At 38.9% G+C, this 16,024-nt stretch overlaps 1 protein-coding gene and 1 long non-coding RNA gene across 2 annotated transcripts in view; one reads left to right on the top strand and one right to left on the bottom strand.

Moving 5' to 3' along the window:
• Window positions 1-13,943, bottom strand: part of LOC146483559 (matrilin-1-like) — a 29,710-nt gene extending 15,767 nt beyond the window's left edge. The window contains exon 1 of the mRNA XM_085105731.1: window positions 13,910-13,943. The gene's annotated coding sequence lies outside the window, so the exon portion shown is untranslated. The remainder of the gene's footprint in view (window positions 1-13,909) is intronic.
• LOC146483560 (uncharacterized) lies at window positions 6,808-11,657 on the top strand. Its single transcript, XR_014863747.1, has 3 exons — window positions 6,808-7,022; window positions 9,115-9,276; window positions 10,929-11,657. It is a non-coding gene; the product is annotated as an uncharacterized LOC146483560 (long non-coding RNA).
• Window positions 13,944-16,024: the final 2,081 nt, after the last annotated feature.

The raw sequence follows: 16,024 nt of genomic DNA on the forward strand, positions 1-16,024 counted from the left end.
CAGACGACCATGTCATCGGGGGTATACGAATATGCTGCAAATAACAGAACTTTTTTGAACGGGCAATTTTTCTTATTTATCACGTTAAAATATGTAGTTTGGCCCGTGAAAAGTTAGCGCGTTAGGTCGAGATGTCTGGAATGCACTTTGACACCATTCGCCATTTCAGTACTTCATGTTCCTCCTGCTACTTTGCACGCCTCAGTACAGCTCACGGAAGCGTTTGAATAAAAGCCAAGGTCTCTGGTTTCCTCTCATGCTTTAATACACGTAAATAACTATTGTAGCTTTAAACTTGAGTGCTCCCCATATTAGCATCAAGTTATCAAATGCTTCTTTTCAGGTGAAATTTTCGAGTTTATATAAGACGTTCAAGCGAGATCAAAGAGCCTTCCCACGGAAATAACTTGAAATCAGTGAAATAAATACCCTGTCTCTCATATCATGCTACACTTCCAAACTTCCATTATTTTTAAGCTAGAAAGTGTAAATGCTCCCTTTTTAGGTGGCCTAAAACAGAATTTGCTTAAAATATTGCGAATGAAGTCCACCGCAAGAAAAAACTGAAAGAATCGCGCACCGACGTAAATGTAAACATCAGCCGTTTCTCGACTAATGCCGATGAAACTCGTCCTCGGCGGTTGTTTTACCTTTGAGTAAATTTATCACGAGAAAGTAGAAACAAAAAAATCTTCTTCATGACCATCTCTAAAAATACACTTGCCAATCAAGCTCAGTTTTTCTGTGTGTTCTTCGAGAGGATACCTATCTTTCGAGTTAGGAACCGAGTTAGGAACCGAGTTGGGAACCGAGTTAGGAACCCATATGTCGATTAGATACACTGTAAAAACTGACTAGTTAAAATGACTATTTTAAATAGTCACGACTAATAACAATGGTCATTTTAACCATTCCTAACAGTTGAAATTGTCAACAAATTAAAATAGTTAAAATAACCTTTAATAATAGGTGTTTTAACCATAGAGATTAGTCATTTAACTCTGACTATTTTGATTAGTGTAAACGACCAAAATCATTAGTCATAGTACAAGTGTTTTAATTTTTTTTGCGCTTTTTTCCGTGTTCTTCGGGAGGTGTATCTTCAATTACAATTTCCATGCCTTCTTCTGCTACACTGTCTTCACGACGCACGACCGGTTGATGAAGATTGACTTCTTTATAAATGCGCTCTTCTAAGATGGCTTTTGTAGGCATGTGCGTTCTTGAAAGTGCGTTGGCAACCAGCGAAATCACATTCGGATGAAAAAGTCAGGATTACTTTGGTGAACTTTAAGCAAATGACTCAGTATTAAAGCCATTGTCAACGAGTAAAACGTGGAGCACATCTGGCACCTAAGTTTGCGCGCCATAGCGCGCGTAGCCGTAGTTTTGTGAGATAGTCCTGACGGGTTTCCCGCTTTCTCTAAGGTTTTCCCGCCAAAGATAAGATATTCACGTTGTTAACACTACTATTCGGAAGTTACAATATACATCAGTGAAATTTTCCGGTTGGTTGTAACTGAGACATGATATCTAAATGAATAAAAATTTACTGTTACTGAAAAAAATACTGAACGTTTTCCATCCTCAACATACTCATACTCATACTCACCAACAAACTCTGATAATGATCCTGACCATCGAAAACGAACTAGTGGGTTTTTTTAAATAACATTTAGTCCTTCTCATAAGTGAAATAGGACTTTGAGAGCTAAATTTGTGCTCTGTTTACACACAATGCAACCCACTTGGCGATAATGGTGTAAATAGAGGATTAGTAAGATAAATGCATCCGAATAATATACAGCCGCTTCCTCTGTTCGTTTCTTTGGCTGTGGCTTTCCGTAACCTAATATGTTTGAGTGCTTTTGTGATCAATAAACATCGGTCCCTAGCTGCTTGACAAGATTACACTGAACTGAGTCGTCCTAATGTATGATTTTAGGGCGATGGATTTCAGCCAATTTGTGTGCCGGATCTAACGTCAGTGGTGATTGCAGTCGGCACAGTGCTTGAAAGTTTTTTTTTTTTTTTCACTCCGACCGGGATATTCAGTGATTATGAGGTTAGCGTGGGAACCGGCGCTAGTAGTAACACTTTTCAATTCTTTTACTGATTTGTTGAACATCTCGGCCTTGAGCTTTGAAGCTAAGTTTTGAATACAAACCGGCTTTATCAAAAAACCGCACAATCTCTGGAATTTCCTTTGGTATTAACCAAATGACACTTTAACGGAAACCGCTTTTATTTTTAAAACAACAAGATGCCTGCTACACTGGCATTACGCGTGATGCTGGGGCTGATTCATTTATTCGAACTGTATGCTTCGCCGATTGATAAAACTATCCTTGCTGATGGAATAGTTTGAGTCACGACGATCGCGTTACGTTGTTTCCCAAGTTGTGTTACGCTACTCAGGGTTTAAAGGGAAATTGCGGGAATTCCATTGCGATAACGTAAGCTTCTCAATGACCTCTTTTCAGTCTCGCGTCGTGGTCTCAGACTGTCAAACAAAGCACGATTCCTTCGCCAGGAATTTACCAATTTCCACCGTTTTAAATGTCGAATGCTTCTTAGAAGTTATTCTTTCGATCTGCCGCTTCAAAATGGTGAAATTTCCGTTTGAAAACGGCACACTTGAGTCCAGAACATGTTAACAATATGGCGCCAAATTTAATGTTTTTTATAAATAGATCAAATGATGCGTTGACGTCACACAGGTAGGGGTGAGTGGGTCCCCTCCCTCGCGATGTAAGCGACAAGAATGGATTTTGATTGGGCTGCTTCTGTTGAAGACAATCAGAACAAAACACCCCGAGTCGGAGAGGGTTGAGTTTAATGAATAAATTAATGTACCGATTTGTAGCTACGAGGAAGAAAAAAAAAAACAAGATGCCTGCTATACTGGCATTACGCTTGATGCCCGGACTGATTCATTTATTCCAACTGTATGCTTCGCCGATTGATAAAACTATCCTTGCTAATGGAATAGTTTGAGTCACGACGATCGCGTTACGTTGTTTCCCTTGTGTTACGTTACTCAGGGTTTCAAGGGAAATTGCGGGAATTCCATTGCGATAAGGTAAGCTTCTCAATGACCTCTTCTCTGTCTGCAATCGTGGACTAAGACTGTCAAAGAAAGCACGATTCCTTTGCCAGGAACTCTCCAATTTCCACCGTTTTAGATGTCGAGTGCTTCTTAGAAGTTATTCTTTCGATTTACCGCTTCAAAATGGTGAAATTTCCGTTTGAAAACGGCACACTTGAGTCCAGAACATGTTAACAATATGGCGCCACAATTTAATGCAGTTTTAATGAAGAAATCAAATGATGCGTTGACGTCACACAGGTAAGGGTTAGTGGGTCCCCTCCCTAGCGATATAAGCGACAAGAATGGATTTTGATTGGCCGGCTGTTGTTGAAGACAATCAGAAAAATACATCCCGAGTAGGAGAGGGGAGAGTTTAATGAATAAATTAATGTACCGATTTGTGACTACGAGGAAGAAAAAAAAACAAGATGCCTGCTATACTGGCATTACGCGTGATGCTGGGGCTGATTCATTTATTCCAACTGTATGCTTCGCCGATTGATAAAACTATCCTTGCTAATGGAATAGTTTGAGTCACGATGATCGCGTTACGTTGTTTCCCTTGCGTTACGCTACTCAGGGTTTCAAGGGAAATTGCGGGAATTCCATTGCGATAACGTAAGCTTCTCAATGACCTCTTTTCAGTCTCGCGTCGTGGTCTAAGACTGTCAAACAAAGCACGATTCCTTCGCCAGGAATTTACCAATTTCCACCGTTTTAAATGTTGGGTGCTTCTTAGAAGTTATTCTTTCGATTTGCCGCTTCAAAATGGTGAAATTTCCGTTTGAAAACGGCACACTTGAGTCCAGAACATGTTAACAATATGGGGCCAAATTTAATCTGTTTTTAATAAATAGATCAAATGATGCGTTGACGTCACACAGGTAGGGGTGAGTGGGTCCCCTCCCTCGCGATATAAGCGACAAGAATGGATTTTGATTGGCCTGCTTCTGTTGAAGACAATCAGAACAATACACCCCGAGTAGGAGAGGGGTGAGTTTAATGAATAAATTAATGTACCGATTTGTAGCTACGAGGAAGAAAAAAAAAAGAAATCGACCCGTTTTTAGACACGGTATGCCCCCTCAGGGCATCCCGCGTAACAAGGCCCATCGTATTAAGCTTGAATAACGGGTTGCGTGATGACAGGGGAGTGATGACGTTAGCCTGTTTACTTTTTTTTTAGAAATGGAAATGTTGATAATCACGCGAGCGACGATGAGTGACATGACAAATCGTTGACTTACAAAACAATATTTGTAATACCTCAGGAAACATTCCAACACACCGTAGTATTGCAAAAATGGCCATTCTGCTGCTGTACCGTCCCATTTTTGTTGTACATAGACGTATTCAATAAAAAACTTACTGTATTTGCCAATGAATAGGTCATTAAAGGCGGGAAAAAGTGCTGTAAGGTAAAAAACAAAGAGATGATTAAATGCCCCGGCGTAAATGGGTATTAAAAAGTCTAATGCTCGACTACCGTAATGGACCGTGTAAGAAAATACCCACTTATTTCCCGAGGGAAAGGGTGTCAGTCTCTCATCGTGTATCTAAAACTGTCAAACACAGCACGATTTTTTTCGTCAGGAACTATCCAATTTCCACCGTGTTAAATGTCGAGTCCTTCTTTAAAGTTATTCTTTTGATTTACCGCTTCAAAATGATTGCTTCGCAGATTGATAAAACTATCCTTGCTAATGGAATAGTTTGAGTAGCGATGATCGCGTTCCATTACGATAACGTAAGTGTATCAATGATCTCTTCTCAAGTCCCATCGTGCTCTAGAACTGTCAAACAAACCACGATTCCTTCGCCAGAACTCTCCAATTCCCACCGTTTTAGATATCGAGTGCTTCTTAGAACTTACTCTTTTGACTTACCGCTTCAAAATGGTTAATCTTCCGTTTGAAAACGGAACACTTGAGTCCACAACATGTTAACAATATGACCAATATGCATGGCGCCACAAATTTAATCCGAAATTAACGAATAAATCAAATGATGCTTTGACGTCACACAGGTAGGGGTGACTACGTCCCCTCCCTCGCGATATACGCGACAAGAATAGATTTTGATTGGCCTGCTTTTGTTGAAGACAATCAAAAGAATACACCCCGAGAGAGAGGAGAGTTTAATAAATAAATTAATGTGCAGATTTGTTGCTACGAGTACTGACATTTACGCGAGATACTGGGGCTAATTCATTTATTCCAACTATATGCTTCCCCGATTGATAAAACTATCCTTGCTAATGACGCTAATGGATACTTTGAGTCACGAAGATGGCGTTATCTTGTTTCCCTTGTGTTACGCTACAAAGGGTCTCACAGGAAATTTTGGAATTTCCATTACGATAACGTAAGCTTCTCAATGACCTCTTTTTAGTCTCCCATCGATCCATCGTGGATCGGGACTGTCAAACAAAGCACGATTCCTTAGCCAGCAGCTCTCCAATTTCCACCGTTTTAAATGTCGAGTGCTTCTTAGAAGTTATTCTTTCGATTTGCCGCTTCAAAATGGTGAAATTTCCGTTTGAAAACGGCACAGTTGAGTTCAGAACATGTTAACAATATGGCGCCAAATTTAATCTGTTTTTAATAAATAGATCAAATGATGCGTTGACGTCACACAGGTAGGCGTGAGTGGGTCCCCTCCCTCGCGATGTAACCGACAAGAATAGATTTTGATTGGCCTGCTTCTGTTGAAGACAATCAGAACAATACACCCCGAGTAGGAGAGGGATGAGTTTAATGAATAAATTAATGTACCGATTTGTAGCTACGAGGAAGAAAAAAAAAAAAAAAGAAATCGACCCGTTTTTATACACGGTATGCCCCCTAGGGGCATCCCGCGTAAAAAAAAAAGAAATCGACCCGTTTTTAGACACGGTATGCCCCTTCAGGGCATCCCGCGTAAAAAGAAATCGACCCGTTTTTAGACACGGTATGCCCCTTCAGGGCATCCCGCGTAATGAACTTTTGGTTATCAAATAATGCTTTTTGGTCACGTAATTATATATAATGAAAGTCCCTTTGTGACATGTCATTCTTATGACTTGTACTGGCCAAGTCTTTCAGTTTGTGAGAAACGTCCATCCGGTGAACATTCTCCGCTGTCGATAGAGGTTTTTTCGTCCTTTTTTGTAATGGCATCAGTGCTTGATCTGTAAAAAGATTCCACCATGGAGGACATAAAGGAAAGAGAGTTTCATGAGCTGATAGAAGCATTCAAAGGTAAGCCGAGTTGAACTATATCCAAATGATGTCCACGTCTTGAGGGTAGTACATACAACAGCAAATTTCATAATTGCCTCTTTTATCGTGTTTTAACCCAAATGTAGCTAACGAAATAGACGGAGAAGATTTCTTTGAGTTGGATTATTTGACGATCAATTCCATCATACCGAACCTGAAAACAAGAAAACGTTTCATCGTGGCATGGACAGAGGTGACGCACGTGGTAAATGGCTTCTCAGTGTTACTCAAGTTTTCGTTTACATACATAAAATGAGAAGTTTTCCGAGAGAGGATCTTTTATTTCTTGTATATTTAGAATCTCTCTATGGATGAATTACCATGACAGATCGTAAAAAAAAGTTCCCGCCTAAAAGCGTTGGGGCATGGCGGTCCGCGGCATTACTCACATTATTACGTGGTTACAAAGCCATGCCTGGTTACATTGCTGCAAGCAGACCAAAAGTCATCATAGAATTGAAAATCTATTGGAGATTAATTGCGTTTGAACTATTTAACTTGTCAGTCGATCGTGATGTCTGTATTAATTTATCTTGTTTTGTTATTTGTATTCTTTTTGCAGACTTTTGATGTCAATAGTGTTCGGCAGCCCGTTGAGAAAACAAGAAAAGTCTTCGAAAAGTGCCAGCTGATCATTAAAAAAGGGAAACGATAAAGACACGGAAAGCTTGGTAGGTACTTTCGTGCTGAAAACGGTACTCAAATTTGCATGTGTTGAAAGAAGCCCCGCTTGAAACCTTCCGACATTGCATAACACAATCATTGTTATTCGCTGAAACTTTTTTTTTCACATTTTATATTCTGTTGAACCAACAATACCTGAGAAGAAAAATTCACATATTACTTAGTGTCAAGTTTGTTTTCGCCCAACTGAGAAAAGCGTGGCTCTCTTGTTTCCGTACTGCACATATACACCTTGCAATTGTGTGCTTAAAGAATGCCTTGCTTGTCCCCTTGCCATCTGGCGGTCCAAAAAAATTGGTGATTGTTGCCGGACACTTATCGGAAACCATCAATTGGGAAAGATAACACGAGATCCTTCAAAATCTAATTGATTGATTACCACAGTAAATTGTTGTTTTTTCTTAAGGTACATTCAATGTAGGGTTTTTTTAATAATTTGTGCACAAGTTTGCTTGTTCAGTTTTACTTTGATTAAAATATGTAATGCTTAAGAAAACATGAAAAACAAGATCGACCAGAGGATCTCAAATGAATATTTCTCACAAAAAAAGAGAAATCAGTTTATATCTTTTATTTTGAATTACTTGGAGGACTGAATTGTTGATAAATGAACTGAATGTTTTTAAAGTTATTTTTATTTTGTTTGATATTGTGTACATTTATGTACATGACTTACAGTGAATTTGAATAAAAACTAAAGTGTGATAAGGGTTGAAAGGCTGAACTCCAGCAGAAGCCATAGTTTTGTCAAGGCAAGATTTAATTGCTTGCCTACTGACAATTTCCTAGCTGAGGTTGTCCCTTGGGTCAGCCTTGTTTGGGCTATAATCTGCAGCCTACGGGTTCTTGCTTTCTTTTTTTACCTGGCTCACATTTTTATAGAATAAATTTCCATCAGTGATACCAAATTAAAAATTAATTTTCTATTCCAATCAATATCTTGCCTGATTCTAAACATTTGAGCTGCAACACCACTCAGAAGAAACCTGCAGTCAACATTTCAGTGCTCCAAGAGTGGAAAGAAAAAGAGAAAAAGTAGGCAAAGGAAGAATCACATAAATCGAAAAAAACTCTCAACATTTTTGCAATCCAATGCTGCAAAGAAAGCAAAAGAAAAAGTAACTGACCTTGAAAATAACTGTAAGATCACCAAGCAAATAGCAAATGGCTATTTTTATAAATGGAAGAAAACAAAAGAAGAAAATAATAGACTTCTATATTTTGCTAGCGGTACATTGAAGGACGTAGACATTCCAAAAACCATGATTTATTACGAAAAATTTGCTTGAAGTAGAAGAGGACAATGTTCTAGGAAAGGGTACATTTGGGAGTTGCTTTAAGGAAAAAAAAAGGTATAATGCCTGTTTGAAAATTTTTTTAACGAAGAGCGTTTTGTGAGATCCATCTTGATCAATGAAGCAAAAGCCATGTTAAATCTTATTCCTCACTCTAGTTTTCCCCTGTTTTTGGGAGTTTGAATGGAGAATTTATTGGCATTAATAAGGAAAGTGTAACTTTAGATGACTTTTCCAGGAGACTTAAATCAGTGAAATGGTTAGAATCATGTTCACCAGATCATTTATTACTGACAATGATTGAGGGGCTGCATGCAATTCACCTTTCAGGTTTTATTCATAATGACATGAAGCCTAATAATGTTATGGTTGATGTAAGAGGTCTTCATTATAATGCTGTTGTCATTGACTTTAGAAAAGCATGCCCACTTCACAAAGGAATATTTTACAAATTACCAAATAAAATGGAAAAGCAGAAACATTTAAAGAGGTATCCTCACATGGAACCTGAACTGATAGCTGGTGATTCACCACAAAATGTTTTGACTGATATTTATTCACTAGGCTATACAATAAAGAAGGTTGTAACTGAAAAATTTGGTGACAGTGTTCACCACCTAAAAGACATTTCTTTGAGTTGTATGAGCTGACAGGCTGGCAAATAGACCGGGACTTTATTATTTATCAAGAAAAACAGCATGTTGTTTGTATGTTAGTAAGATAGGTGTCCAAAAATAAATTGTTATTTGAATTCTGATTGTGTTTTGTCTGTTTCAACACATAGTGGGAACCTGATGTTAAGCAAGGCTTAGCAAAGGGCTTCCTCTTGCCAGGCAGAACAACAAAATTCCCTTGTTCATCAGTTATGCACAACAATAATGGCCCAGACACCAGTTTCGCACTTCAGTGAGAGGGAGCATGTTGCCATGCTCTTGGTACAGGCCATGTAAGTATTTTTATAATTCCAGACCTTTAGCCCTAATGTTACCAGACAAATTTTCCTTTCTGATTTTCACACATTGTTTCTAAAAATAAAACATTGTTTCTAAAAATAAATTAGACTTTTATTTCTTTGATGATGATTACCTTAACCCTTTCACTTCCTGGGTAATTTAATAATGGAGACGTGTAATGTAGCACCAACATTTGAGTATGTAAACAAAATCCTGATCATCACATTGGCCTTTAACAGTTTGCACTCAAAGCTTTGCGAACTGTTCCTTTTATTGCAGTCTTCACTCAACTTAAAAGTTTAACGGGAAAATTTCCGTTAGCTGCGTGGCACTTGTACTTATAAAAAGGGAAAGGTAAAATATAGTTCTCGAAGACGAGTGTTCAGTGCCAATATGTAGAAATTATTCCAGACGTTTCGGGCTTAGCCCTTCATCAGTGGAAAAAGATTTACGTTAAAAAGCTGGCTTGCGCTATGAAGTCAGATTTAAAGTTGCAACGTGCGCGCGCGATGTGCGCGTGACGACCTAAAGATATCGGAAGTCGGAGTCAGCCGCGCGGAATGAACTCCGACTTCCGATATCTTTAGGTCGTCACGCGCACATCGCGCGCGCACGTTACAACTTTAAATCTGACTTCATAGCGCAAGCCAGCTTTTTAACGTAAATCTTTTTCCACTGATGAAGGGCTAAGCCCGAAACGTCTGGAATAATTTCTACATATTGGCACTGAACACTCGTCTTCGAGAACTATATTTTACCTTTCACTCAACTTAGTCTCCCTCGCAGCCGTTCTGTGTCTTATCAAAAATGCTCCTCCCCACAAACTGCTGCTCACGTTCCAGCCACATTCCTTTCCGGATTTTAGCCAATCACAGCTACAGTTACACTTACTGGAACTGCCTCTCACTAAATTATCTCTTGACGACTTGCTTAATCATAGCCCGTGATTTATCGTCAGATGATAGATGTAAGAATCACATTTAAATAGCCCACTCTGAAAAAGAGTGATGGTCTGGGTCGAGAGTAGATGCCCAAGCGATTGCGGGAAGGTTTGGGGGACGTTGCTTATTATTATCATCCCCCCAAACAATCCCACAATCACTTGGGCAGTTACTCTCGACCCGGGCCATCACTCATTTTCAAAGTGGGCTTTTGGGCTGAAGTTACATATCTGTGCGACTCCCACTGTGCATCCGTTGTGCTGATAAAAGCCTTTTCAGTTTTGCTTTTACAATCGTGTCATAAAGCGATTTTCCTTTTGTATATTAAGAGATTCTTCCCTTTTGATCAAAATGCAATGCCACCGCTATGCGTAATGGTGTTTGTATTGATTGCCAGGGGGGAAAGGAATAAAGATAGGCCTGTGCGACTCCCACTCGTGTATTTTTAGCCATGTTCAGTTATAGTGTTGCTCTAACGAGTATGTCTTTTAGGGAACGCCCTCTCTTGTATGAGATTAGTGGCCGTTCCTTAAAAATCTCTCTGAACTTTGGTTGTTGCTCTATTAATGCCATTTGCTCATAAGGATTTCCTTTAAGTTTGGCACTGATGGATGATATTGTGTTACAAATGGCTGTTTGTAGTTTGTGATTGTAAGTAATGTCCAGGATTTACAGTCCCAACAAATCATTTTTTGTTGTTGCAGAATGACTCAGATTTGGGTGCAGAAGATGAAATAGCGGCAACAACAGCACCCCGTCTCATTTCAACGGGGGCAACTGTTGATGATATCCAGTCACTGGTGTTGGCAGCCGTAGGAATGGTAGTCTGCCGTTTCCAAAAAAATCAACATTTTAAGTGCTGTCAACACATTGATGGCAAGCTACTATAGCTTCAATGCTGACTACCCAAAGGGCCAGGGTGGTCATAGCAAGAATGTTTATTTATTTCTTGAGTATATTTTAATACCTAAGTCAAGACGGAGCAGTCACACACTGCCGTTAAGTGTTAAAGCAGTGGTAAGCAAGATGAGTAGAATGGCATAGAAACCACTCCACTTTCTTCCATAGAATTGAGTCTGAGATTGGCCAAATGTATGCAGTTTGAGATATATTGAAGAACGTTGAATTTTAGCAAGTTTACAATGAAAAAGTAAAACCTTTGTGCATGATCAAATTGAATTTTTCTGGTGAGCTGAACCAAGTGACAAAATGCTTATATTCAGCAATTCCTTCTACTAAACCTTGCCACTTAGGTTTCAACAGAAAGAAGTAGTTTAAATTGTTCAGTTTACATTATATGAGCCAACAAGTAGACATACATGTACACTATTCTCAATATCATTATATAGTTTTAGGTTGTTTATTATATGAATATTAGCAGGTAAAAGAAAGAAAAAAAGTTCACAGCCGATATATTTCTTGTAGATAAGGTATGATCATTAATTTCCCTTTCTATGGAACCATTGTTTACTGCACATGTATATATTTGACTGCCTGATCATTCAATAAAGATGCATGTGACCGAAATTGTTTGCCAATATGATCCATTTAAATGTGTAATTTTAACTCTTTTACATGGGTTAAATGAACTATTTATTTGTGGTTAAATTAACAATTTATTGTAACCAATTTTTTTTAGTTAAATTAACTAACAATAACTAAAAAGAATGGGTTCTCTCAGATGCACCCCGGGTACTTTTTTAAATGGTTGAATTAACTAATTTTGGATGGTCGCTAACTAAATGAATTACGTTATTTCAACCAAGGATATTGGTTATTCTAACTCTATAAAAAATGGTTAAAACTAATATTTTTAGTGGTTAAATAACATATATTGAAGTAAAAACAGCTAAACAAATAGGTCAAAATGACCTAATTGATAGTTAGTTTAACTTATTCTAAATTAGTTATTTCAAACCAAAAGAATCCAGTTAATTTAAACCTTTTAAAATTGGTCAAACCAACTAAAAAAAAAGGGTTCTCTCAGATGCACTTGGCGACAATTTTAATTTGTTGTTTTAACTAGTCAACTTTTGCAGTGTATATATGTACCGGTTGGCTTTTTCTTTCATCTGGGGAGAGAAAAACTTCTTGCGTACCTGTAACAGTTGCCAGGTCGGAATCCATCAGTAAAAAGTGTCCATAATCCCACTGTATGAATATTATATCTACGCCAGAACGTAAACACCGTACATTTTTAGACTGTGATTTTAGCTTTCCTGTAGCTCACTAAACCTTCTATTTTTATGTAGTAAATTCCTTAAGTCGCCGTCTTTCACCTCAGCTGGCCAGACGTTCACGCAATCATGTTTGAGTTTGCCAGATTCATTCCTGAAAGTCACCATCGTGGTTCCGAAACACAGCAATTTTCAGGTATATCGAAACCGATTAACAGCGTACGTTTTGGAGATAAAAACGGATTCGAGTAATTCATCACCGACAGGACAGTATGGGCGAAGGCTGAAAACAGCATAACCAACTTTCCAGGAACGCCTCGGGCTCGTATCTCGCCTTCATATTTGTTCACTGCGATTTTCAACCTATAAAGTCAAGCTTTTAAAGGCACACCACAGGATCTCTCTCAAGAGTTTGTAGCTATTGCGTTTTCTTGGGGTCCAAAACACGATAAAATACAATAAATTATTCACGGCTAAAATCAAAGACCTTCGCTCTACAATATCTCTGCATGAATCAGAGGCTCTTTGAAAAGTGGCGATAAACAACTATGTATTTGACCACTCGAGCTTTCCTGACATCATGAGCCTGTGAAAACCTGAGGTTGAGACCATCGCATGACTTAAAATTAATTTCGATGTCTGAGAGTTGCCTCGATCGATCCAGATTTCAAGTACATATTAATAGCCTTGAATCGCTTAATGACTTGCTTGTTTCCTTTGAATTCAGCAAACCTTTCTTTCCGCGACGGCGTGGGGCGCGCAAAACTTAATGGGGTGCGAAAAGGAGCAAAGGAGAGGAGAGAGGAGCGGGAGTGGATGAAAACGCCAATAGAGGCTACACATAGGCTGCATAGCGGTCCTTTTCTTTTCGGGGCTCGCAATATCTTTTCCGCTCTTTCTCGTGCCCCTCTCGTTCACATTTGAACTTCAGTCTTAGAAAAACATGGTTTAAGTTTCGTTGTAAACCGCTCATTGATTCATTGTTAAATCGATTAAAACAAAGTTATTACAAGAAAGTTGTTGAGCAATGAGTGGTCATCCCGACTATAACCTGACGCATTCTATTTCTAACCAGGCGAAACCCCTAGTTTAGAGGTAGAGTGCTGATCGGAACTGATGTTAGGCTAATACAAACACGATTTACTTAAAAAAAAAAAAAAAACAACAACAACAACAACAACAACAACAACAAAAAAAAAAAGCCAAAAACTGGTCTCAAATCATTAACCAAATCGCCCAAAGTTTGTTTAACTCGCTTGCAAACACCTTACTCGCTTCCTAACTAGGTTTCCAACTCGATTCCTAACTCGGTTCCCAACTCGGTTCCCAACTCGGTTCCTAACTCGGTTCCTAACTCGGTTGTTAGTTTATCTCGTTTTTCGAAAATACTGAATAAATAGTGCAACGTTGTTACTGATTACTTGACTCAGATCAATTACAACCGGATAACACGACTGAAAACTAAAGATATAAAGAAATGCTCTTACTTGACTGCAATCGTTACTCACATTATATCTGGCGATATCACATCCCCGAGGCAAGGCTGAAAATTGTCTCAAATTCCGCATATTTGTAGTTTTGTACGACGCGAATAACTTTCATTGTGTGACAAGTGAAATATACGGTGGCTCATAAAGACATCGATTTTTTCGTCGCAACTTAATAACTTGCGATCGCAACTTAATAACTTGCGATCGCAACTTACTAACTCGCGATCGCAACTTAATAACTTGCGATCGCCACTTACTAACTTGCGATCGCAACTTACTAACTTGCGATCACAACTTACTAACTTGCGATCGCAACTTACTAACTCGCGATCGCAACTTAATAACTTGCGATCGCCACTTACTAACTTGCGATCGCAGCATAATAACTTGCGAGTTTAAAACTGTTGATGAGCCTACATGACTCCTGCAGTTCGCAGATAGATTGGTTAGCTAAGCTAAGCTCTTACTCAGAGTGTCTTTTAGGGATTTTCCTTTGCGATATGAAATGACTAGGGGAGGCTCCTTAAAGATATTTCTCATGCAGATATGGTTGATTCTGTATAAGGTGCCATTTCCCCATGTTCTGAGGTTGGGCTACGCAGGGTGGTATTGCGTTACAAAGGGCAACTTCCACTACTCTGCAACTCTTGGTCTACTGCATTTACTACCCTTTCAATTCTTTCAATTCTAGACTGATTCCTTCTTCGTCGAAGCCCTCGAGATCTAAGAATCCTTTTTAGTTGATGTAGACTTAAGCGAACGCCGTGACATAACAGCAGAAAATACATAATCTCGGGGTAGTTAAAACCGAGGCGAAAATACTGTTCGATCAAATAATTTCGTTCATGATTGCCATCTATATTCCTTACGGTTGGCAGATAATCTGGAAGAGCCCAGCCATCTGAAACTTTCATTAAACCGAAGAGAGTGGTCAGAAAAAAAACGTTTACGGATGTAGCTACGAACCATCTTTTCCCACTCGGATCAAGAGTCAACACGCATGTCCATACATACCATGTAACCAAACGTATTAACTCGGCACGCTAGGAAGATTTAACAATGACAACGTCAGATTTAAATAGTGACGCCCGTACGAGATTTAAAACACCGTCGCTTAGGACGAACACGAAAATACCAGTCGTGCCCCGACACCAGTGCGCGCGCCAGAAAATAAGATCTAATTAATTTCAACCTCTTTCAGGTGCTAACGCGTCCTCAATTTAGGTTCAATTGCCTTTCATAAATTTGACCATTAAGCTACGTAGGGCCTTTTCCTCTGAAAGTAGATTCAACAGGATTACTTTCGAGCGATTAATAGAGGTAAGTCCGGATTGCCTACTAGACACAAAAGAGGAGTTTCCTCGTGCCAGAAACCTATCTCTCTCGACTACCTCTGAGAGGGAAGGAGCCTGTATGCCGCGATACTTAGTAGTGTGTTTGTTAACGATCATCACCAAATGCATTTGTTCTATGCTTCTGCATTCTGATCAACTTGAGTTTTGCAGCCACGTTCCACATCCACCCCATCTCCCTTCCCGCCTATCATCCCACCAAATAATAGCAAAAACGCAACAAAAGAAAATAAAAAGAAAAACGACAAAGGTAAAATCTCAGTTGTGGTGGTTTTGTTTAGGATCTTGATCCTTCTTATTTTGGAATTTTATTCTTACTTCTTTTTTTTTCATTTCATGCGCAAATTGGGACTGTCACGCAACCTCAGCCGAGTGACAACTGGCTTAGACTAGTTGACAACAATTGAGGAAGGAGAGGACAAACATTTTAGCTTGCTTAACAAAGAATCTGACGCCTTCACATGTGATCTACTACAAATTTCTGGACTGCAGACAAGTTTATAAGAGCATTTAAATTCCTCGAAGCTGGACTATAAATTAAGATTGTACTCTTACTTAAAATTCGATCAGCCCTTCCGTCAGCAATAATGCAGAATAATGTTATGTAATTCCAGTTAACATTTTATTACCATCAGTGATTCATCTCAAACAGACATTAAAGCTAGGTTTGACTGCAATTTTAACAAGTTAACCTGAAAAGAATTCTTTTAATTTCTTCTTCGTTCCATTCATGCTAACGTCCTTATTCCATTCCGACGTAACTGACATTGAAAACATTGCG

The sequence above is a fragment of the Pavona decussata genome, unplaced genomic scaffold (genome assembly GCF_977016875.1).
Source record: "Pavona decussata unplaced genomic scaffold, jaPavDecu1.1 SCAFFOLD_38, whole genome shotgun sequence".
NCBI classification, from domain to species: Eukaryota; Metazoa; Cnidaria; class Anthozoa; order Scleractinia; family Agariciidae; genus Pavona; species Pavona decussata.